General features: G+C 48.4%; 1 pseudogene; it reads right to left on the bottom strand.

The window, feature by feature from the left end:
• Nucleotides 1-2,511: 2,511 nt before the first annotated feature.
• LOC148003887 (spindlin-2-like) lies at nucleotides 2,512-3,239 on the bottom strand (annotated as a pseudogene).
• Nucleotides 3,240-7,217: the final 3,978 nt, after the last annotated feature.

Here is a 7,217-nt window from a genome sequence, read left to right as displayed (position 1 = left end):
TTTATCCAGTGCAGAACCTGCAACACCGGCCAGGTCAACTGGAGCCTCAATACTGCCCCTTAATACTGCCCAACTGTGGAGGCCAACAGGCTGGGGCCTGGGCACAGACTATGGAGACATTAGGACTTAACTCTGGGAAGAATCCAAACTTGGCTCATTCCCTCCCACTTCCCTCAAATCCCGGGGGTTAGGGGTCTCCACGCCGTCTCCTAAGATCCCAGGGGCAAAGGAAGCCTGCAGTTGCTCTGAACATCTTAGGATATCGCTTCAGGCCGACCATCACCCTGCTGTGTAGAGTGTCTGAGACAATTCCTCCTGCCCACCTGAAACTTTGTTCCCTTAGGCTTCAGGCCTGCTTCCCATCTCCTGCCTTCCCTGTGCCTGGCTCCTGGGGGTGGTCACTGTGTTCGCCACATTTGGAGGTTGAACTGTTAGAAATGCCATGAGGAAGCCTTGTGGGGGGAGGTGCACACATTTAATCCCAGCACCCGGGACTCAGAGGCAGGTGGATCTCTGAGTTCACTGCTAGCCTTGTCTTATTGAGGGAGTTCGAGGATACCAGGGTTACACAGAGGTCTTGAGTCCACCCCGCCCCAAAGTGAGAAATGTCATGTAGAGATAAAGGCAGAGTATCTGAATACCTCATCTCGGGCTCTGGGCTAGTTAATGTAAGTTAAACAACAGTTTGTGGCAGTTAGGGTTTGCCCATCCCCCAGAGTGCTATCCACCAATCCCCTTTCTGCAAGGGGGCGGGCCTATCAGCCTCCCTTCCTTCTTCATTCTCTGTCCTGGAACATCCACTGCCTGATGAGGACCAGTGTACAAAATACAAGTGTGTCGTAGGCTACTTTGCATCGATGTGGCAGACACTATGACCAAAAGCAACACAGGGCACACAAGCTTTATGAGGCTCATGTGTCCTGATCCTTGGCCGTCTTTGATGAGAAGTCAAGGCAGGAACTCCATCAGGGCAGGAACCTGGAGGCAGGAAGTGAAAGAGAGCCTTCAGAGGAGGGCTGCTGACTGTCTTGCTAACCTGACTGTCCTTCTCAGGACATGCTGCCCAGTAGTGGCGGATCCTCCAGAGGGCTATGATCCTCCCATACCTGTCACTGAGGAAGACACCACATCATTCCTGTAGGCTATGTGATGCAGGCATTCTCTCAATCACACTTCCCTCCTTTCAGATGTCTCCTGCTTGTGTTGTTGACAAATGGACCAGCACAGGGTCAATGGTCACCATACAAATGGAAAGAGCAGGACTAGGACCAGGTGACATGTCACCAGAGGTGGGAACTCAGGTAGAATGTCTTAAGTTTCAGAAGCAGCTGGCTGTCCCTTGTAGCTCTCAGGACCTATTTGAGGCAGACGTGAGAGCCTGGTGGATTGCACTGGAACTCAGTGCTCACTAGGTGGAGTGGATGTGTGTGGCACAGCCTGAGAGAAGCTATGACTCTGACCTGCCTGCTACAGAGAGCCCTAGGCAGAGAGAGGCCCTGACTGCTCCTCACTCCTGTCAGTGAAATGGTCCCTAACCTGCAGGGACCAGGAGAAAGTTGAATGGGTGAGGTCCTGTTGCAGTCTATTTTGACATGCACTTGGCTTAACTAGGACTCAGAGACCGGGTGTCTCATCCTAAATTGGGAAGGACGTTCCTCTTACGTGCCCGGGTGAAGAGCACAGCTTTGCTCTGGAGTCCAGTCATGAGTGTGGCTGAATGACTGATCAGTGCGTGCAAGTTCTAGCCAGTGTGGTTTCTCCCCCTGATGTTTACAGCCTGACACTGATCATGGACAGACACCTCCCACCCAGGCTAGCTAACCCCTCCTCCCGTGCTGTACCAATTAAACAGCCTGAGATTCCTGGCAGCCACAGGCACACTTAGAGTTCCCAGCTGTTCCCAGCTTCACTTTCAATGTGACTTTCCTTCATTTCCTCAGCAGCTCAGGAGAGCAGCCTGAGTCAGGTGACCCTATGGACATACCCTTAGGAACCTATACCCTCTCCCTAACCCCTCAGAGGGCTGACTGGTTGTTTTGTTTTGAGACATGGATTCTCTGTGTAGTCCTGGCTGTCTTGGAACTCCCTCTGTAGACCAGGCTGCCCTCAAACTCTGAGTTTCACCTGCCTCTGCTTCCTGACTGCTGGACCTAAGCTAAGGCCTGTACCAGCCGCACCGCCCAAGCTGCTGTGTTCTTAAGGGCAAGCCATTGACTTTGTAGGATTCCAGGAAGCCAGAGAAGGGAAACAGATGAACTGGCAGCTCTCCTGCTAGTCAGAACTCCCCGCACCGGGCTTAGCAGTCCAGATGCAATCCATGGAGCAGGCTGCAGAGTTGAGACACCCAATTATACCCACAGGACCCAGGTCCTAGTTTGATTACTGTTCGATTTCCCACATTTAATGAAATGCTCTACTTATTTCTATAATTAATGAATGTATTTCTTAGCAAATACAATTTCAACTTTATTTCCAAAAAATTAAAACTTTAACTTTATTTATACGGCTGTTTGACGCTTTGTGAAATGCTTAGAAGTGTTTTGCCAAGTCACAAACAATATCTTCAAACTTAACTAAGTACACACTGGGCTCGGCTTCAGCCTGGTTTATGACCACGCCAATTCTCTTGGAGGCATCGTCTTTGGTGTATCCCACATGTTTGCCTATCAGGGCATCCATAAGCTCAAGGTTGATGTCTAAAAGAGGCAGCTTTCTGCACCCTGCCAAAATACAGAGGTCGCCCTCTATATAGTCTTCTAGAAGCTGGTACATGTACAGCACAGGATCTTTCTCATATGTTATATAAAAGCTGGCATCCAAGATAGGAGTTTGGCCCAGGACCATGCCCCTGCAATCACCCTCATCGCCATGCTCACCCTCAAATACATGTTCCACTGCTTTGCCAATGATGGCATCAAGAAGGCTGGTGTCAGTGACTTGGGATGATGCTACCCTGTCAGAAGGAATTTTAAGGCACAGTACCCTCTTGTCTTTGTTAAATTCTAGTCCACAGACACGGTCAATGCCATCGCATTTCAGCAGGTGGAGAGAGGTCTTTACAGCCACCTGATCCAGCACAGTTCCTTTCCACTGTGTGATGGGCTCATGTCCCTCCTTCTGCCCGAGAGAAATTCTACAGCCCATGATGTTCCTTCGGGTCGGGGTTGGAGAAACTTTTCCTCTCCCTGACCAGCTCTCTTCTTGGCCAACTTTGCGCTTCCCATGTTCTGTTATGCAGCTTTGCTGGTGTGCTGCCCTTCTGCTTCCTGGGTCCTGGAGGGTTCCAAGGTTCTTCCTAGCTTGTACTGTCTTCCTGCCTCGGGGGATAGAGGCTGTCGGAGGGGGCTCTAGATATCTCTGCTAAAAGCCGGAGGCGAGGGCGTCCAACCTAAGGAGTGCTCCACACAGAGCTGAGAAGGAGGATTAACGATTTTATTAAACTTTTTGTCCCATACAACGCAGGGATTTGTAGAGTACAACTTGGGAACTTTTTAATATATGCTAAGAATTCAACAGCCATTGGTATGATTATCTCACGCATTGCAAACATGATTCCAGGAGATTTTCAAAACTTGTAGCTGTGCCTGAAGGAACTCTCATCCCCCACACCAGTCACCTTTCCCTGTCTAACACACCACCCCTTCATGAGCACTAGCATGTCTGATCAGTATGAATTTGATTATAGCTTTTACTCTTTAATTACCTTTGCTTGTGTGGCTGTGGTTCTGTGTACATGTGTGTGCACACGTGCATTTCTTCATGTGTGTATGTGCATTGGTGTGCTGGGCACGCACAGTAAGGGTCAGGGTTAGAGGGAAGTGTTGATGGTGAGCTCTCTCCTTCCACCCTGCTGCTCTACAGTCCCCATTGATATTGTTGGGTCATATATTAGCCTGGCTGGCCTTGGAGATTTCAGTCAGTTCTGTTGTCTCTGCCTCAGGCTTTGCCGTGTTTGCATATTTTACTTTACATTGTTTGCTACTCAGTAAGCCTTTTATTTTTGAGGAATCTTGGGATGTTGTATGGTCTTTAGGCTAACACACCTACCCTCATTATATCCTTGCTCTCGTTTAGCCCTGGTTTCTTTTTTTTTTTAATTATGTTGTATTTTAGGTTTCTTCTTGAAAACCAATTGAACGAAATGTGCTCCTTGTGTTTGCGTGTGTGCATGGAAGTTTGTGTGTACCTATGCATGGATTACACCATAGTTCCATCCTCTTCCCAGTGGCCTGTTCACTTTCCTGAACCTCATAATGGGTTTCCTTCCAAGCCCAGCTATTTCCTCACTGCGATGTTGTGTCATACACATTACATTCGGTGCCTCCTCTTCTCGCCCACAATACCTGTGTTCCCCTCTCAGAACTGGTCCACTCGTACGTTTATTGTTTTAAGAGTGAAACACAAAGGCACACAAACAGTTGAGCAAGACACTCTCAGGCATTCACACACACACACACACACACACACACACACACACACACACACATTTCTGTTCCTGAGACTGGCTTATTTCACTTAGCATCTTGATCTCAATGTCGACACATGTCCTGCTTATCTCAATTTCCTTCACATGTAATGATGCGTCAGTGTTGCTGATTTCTCATCCCCTCCCACATGTTTGTGCTCATCCTGTCGGTTCCCTTCTGAGCCATAGTGAACAGGGCAACCATGAGCCTGGATGTCTGAGGATCCCTGCCTTACATTGACGGATCAGACAGCAGTCCCCTTTTCCTTGTTCTGAGGAACTTTCATGCTGGCATCCAGGGTCACTTTCCCGGTCTCACTTCCCAACATCAGTGTGTGAGCATCCATGATTCTCCCTGTCCTGCCTGTCATATGTTGGCCTTGGTTTCCTCGTTACCAGTCATGGTGGAGGGGGGACCTGTCACCTCAAACACCATAATTCCCTTCCCGGGATGGTGAGGATGCTGAGCATTTGTTGAAGTGTCTACCTTTGTGGGTCTTCTTTTGAGGGCCTTCTCTTCAGTTCACTACCCCAAGTATTGATTAGATGCTTTGGTTTTTGTTGTGTGGGACAGTGGGGGTTGACACTAGACAGAAGACTGGGCAATGAAGTTAGTTAAAAAACAAAAACAAAAAACTCGGAATTCTCATAATTGCGAACACTAGGTATTAGTTCCAATTCAGGTCAAGGCCTACTGGTTTCAGAACAAGTGACGAAAACATTCCACTAGAAGGATCATGTCACTTGGGACAACACCTGAGGCCCTCCCCCATGCATATAAAGCATCCCAACCTCTCAAGACTGAGCCAAACAGAAGCATCTACCCCTGGATCCCAGTCCATTCCTGGAATGTGGAGGAGGCCTCTGTCCACAAGGGAAAAAGTGCATGAGCTATTTCACCAAGAATCATCCGAGTGCATCTGTCTTATGATCTGTAATACTCTTGGGAACAGTTTTCCCTGAGGAAGCCTTCCTTGCTGGATCTTGTCCCCACCCAGCGTTCTGGGGAGGCTTCCCTGCAGCTACTTGGCTTGACACTGAGGATACCATTGGCTGTAATTGCACTCCACATCCTGCCACTCCCTTAGTGGCTCTGGCTCCAGTCCTAGGGACATAGTGAAGTGTGTAAAATGCTCACTGGGCAAGCACTGGTGAGTCAGGGTTCAATACCTTGGGCCCACGTCAGCTTTGATCTATGTTTCTTTGTGGTGGGGCCCAAGTGTGTGCTCTTGGACAACTCTTAGGTGAATCTTAATTCCTCTCCGTGTGTGAGCACAGGGCAGAGTCTAAGGGTGACACTGAGATCCTTTCTCAGCCCCTACTGCTCCTTCACACCACAGAGGAAGTGTCGACCAGGAAATAGGGAGCAAGAGGAGCTGAGGGAGGGGCCTGGCTTAGATGACCACAGAGTACCATCCTTGATAAGACTGCTGAAGTGAAAGGTTTGATTTGGTTTCTAAGAGCAAGAAATCTGAAATCTGAAAGTCAAAACACTTTCTGAATGGCCTTGTAGGGCATCAATGGCAGGAGATCGATGCCGCAGAGTAGGGGATGCCAGGGCAAGGGGTGGGAGGGAGCGGGTGGATGGGTGAGGGAGCACCCTCAGAGCTGCAGGGGGCGGGGGCATGAGATATCGGGTTTCTGGAGGGGAAACTGGGAAACGGAATAATATTTAAAATGTAAATAAAAATATCCAATCATAGGAAAAAATTCCTTTCCTGACACACTCTGGGAATGGTCAGAAGACCGGACCCAGGGTCTGATGTTCTCGTGTCCCTAGTCCAGCTCATAGGTAGGAGAATACATTGTTGTCCTGTTTGCATTGATCCGTTAGTATTGGAGTTTCAAGAGTTTGTTAGGCACACTGTAGGTGCTGGGACTCCAACCTGGGGCCTCTGCATGAGCAGCCAGTGCACATAACCACTGCGCGGTCTTGACACCACACCCATATGATCTTACTGAGGATAAACTCAAATGCCAGATTAACTTGTGGGTTATCTTCTGCACATTGATTAAATATGTCCCTACAGCATGGACCAAGGTTACTTTAGTGGATATGAATAGTAGCCCCTACTTTCTTTTTTTTGTCCTCGGATTGTCATGGGATGGCCTGAGTTCTCACCATGGCACTCAGAGTGACATAAAATTTAAACTGCTGTCTTTCTTTGTACAATGTCCAATTAAATGTTTATTTCCTTTTTCAAAACATTATTTTTAGTTTCTCTGCCTCTCTGCCTCTCTTCCTCTCTGCCTCTCTGTCGCTATCTCTCTGTGTCTCTGTCTGTCTGTCTCTGTCTGTCTCTCTCTGTCTCTGTCTCTGTCCCTCTGTCTCTCTGTCTCTGTCTCTCTCTGTCTCTCTCTCTCTATGTCTCTGTAAGCTATGCATGTACATGCAGGCACTTATGATGACCAGCAGAGGTCTCTGGATCACCTAGGAGCTGGAGTGACTCATGATTGTTAGTCCCTGGGCGTGAGTGCTGGGAACCAAGGAGATCATCTCCAAAAACAGTCCAAGCTCTCAACCGTGAGCCCTTTCTTCAGATGGCCCCACTCTGCTTCAAGAGTAGCTATTGATGAACTGCACTTTACCATGCAGTGATTTGTCAGGACGTTCCCCCCAAGAAGAACCAGTTAGGCTCTGACTAAATACTACGTAGGTCTTTAGCAGGAAAGACTTCCCAAAAAAGGACACTCACTGTTCTAGAAAGTGGCACTGAAGTGTCCAAATGATCACTTTTGAGAAATGAAAGAA

Source organism: Rattus norvegicus, chromosome 9 (assembly GCF_021556685.1).
Source record: "Rattus norvegicus strain SHRSP/BbbUtx chromosome 9, alternate assembly SHRSP_T2T, whole genome shotgun sequence".
Classification (NCBI taxonomy): domain Eukaryota; kingdom Metazoa; phylum Chordata; class Mammalia; order Rodentia; family Muridae; genus Rattus; species Rattus norvegicus.
This window is presented reverse-complemented; position numbering and strand designations above follow the sequence as displayed.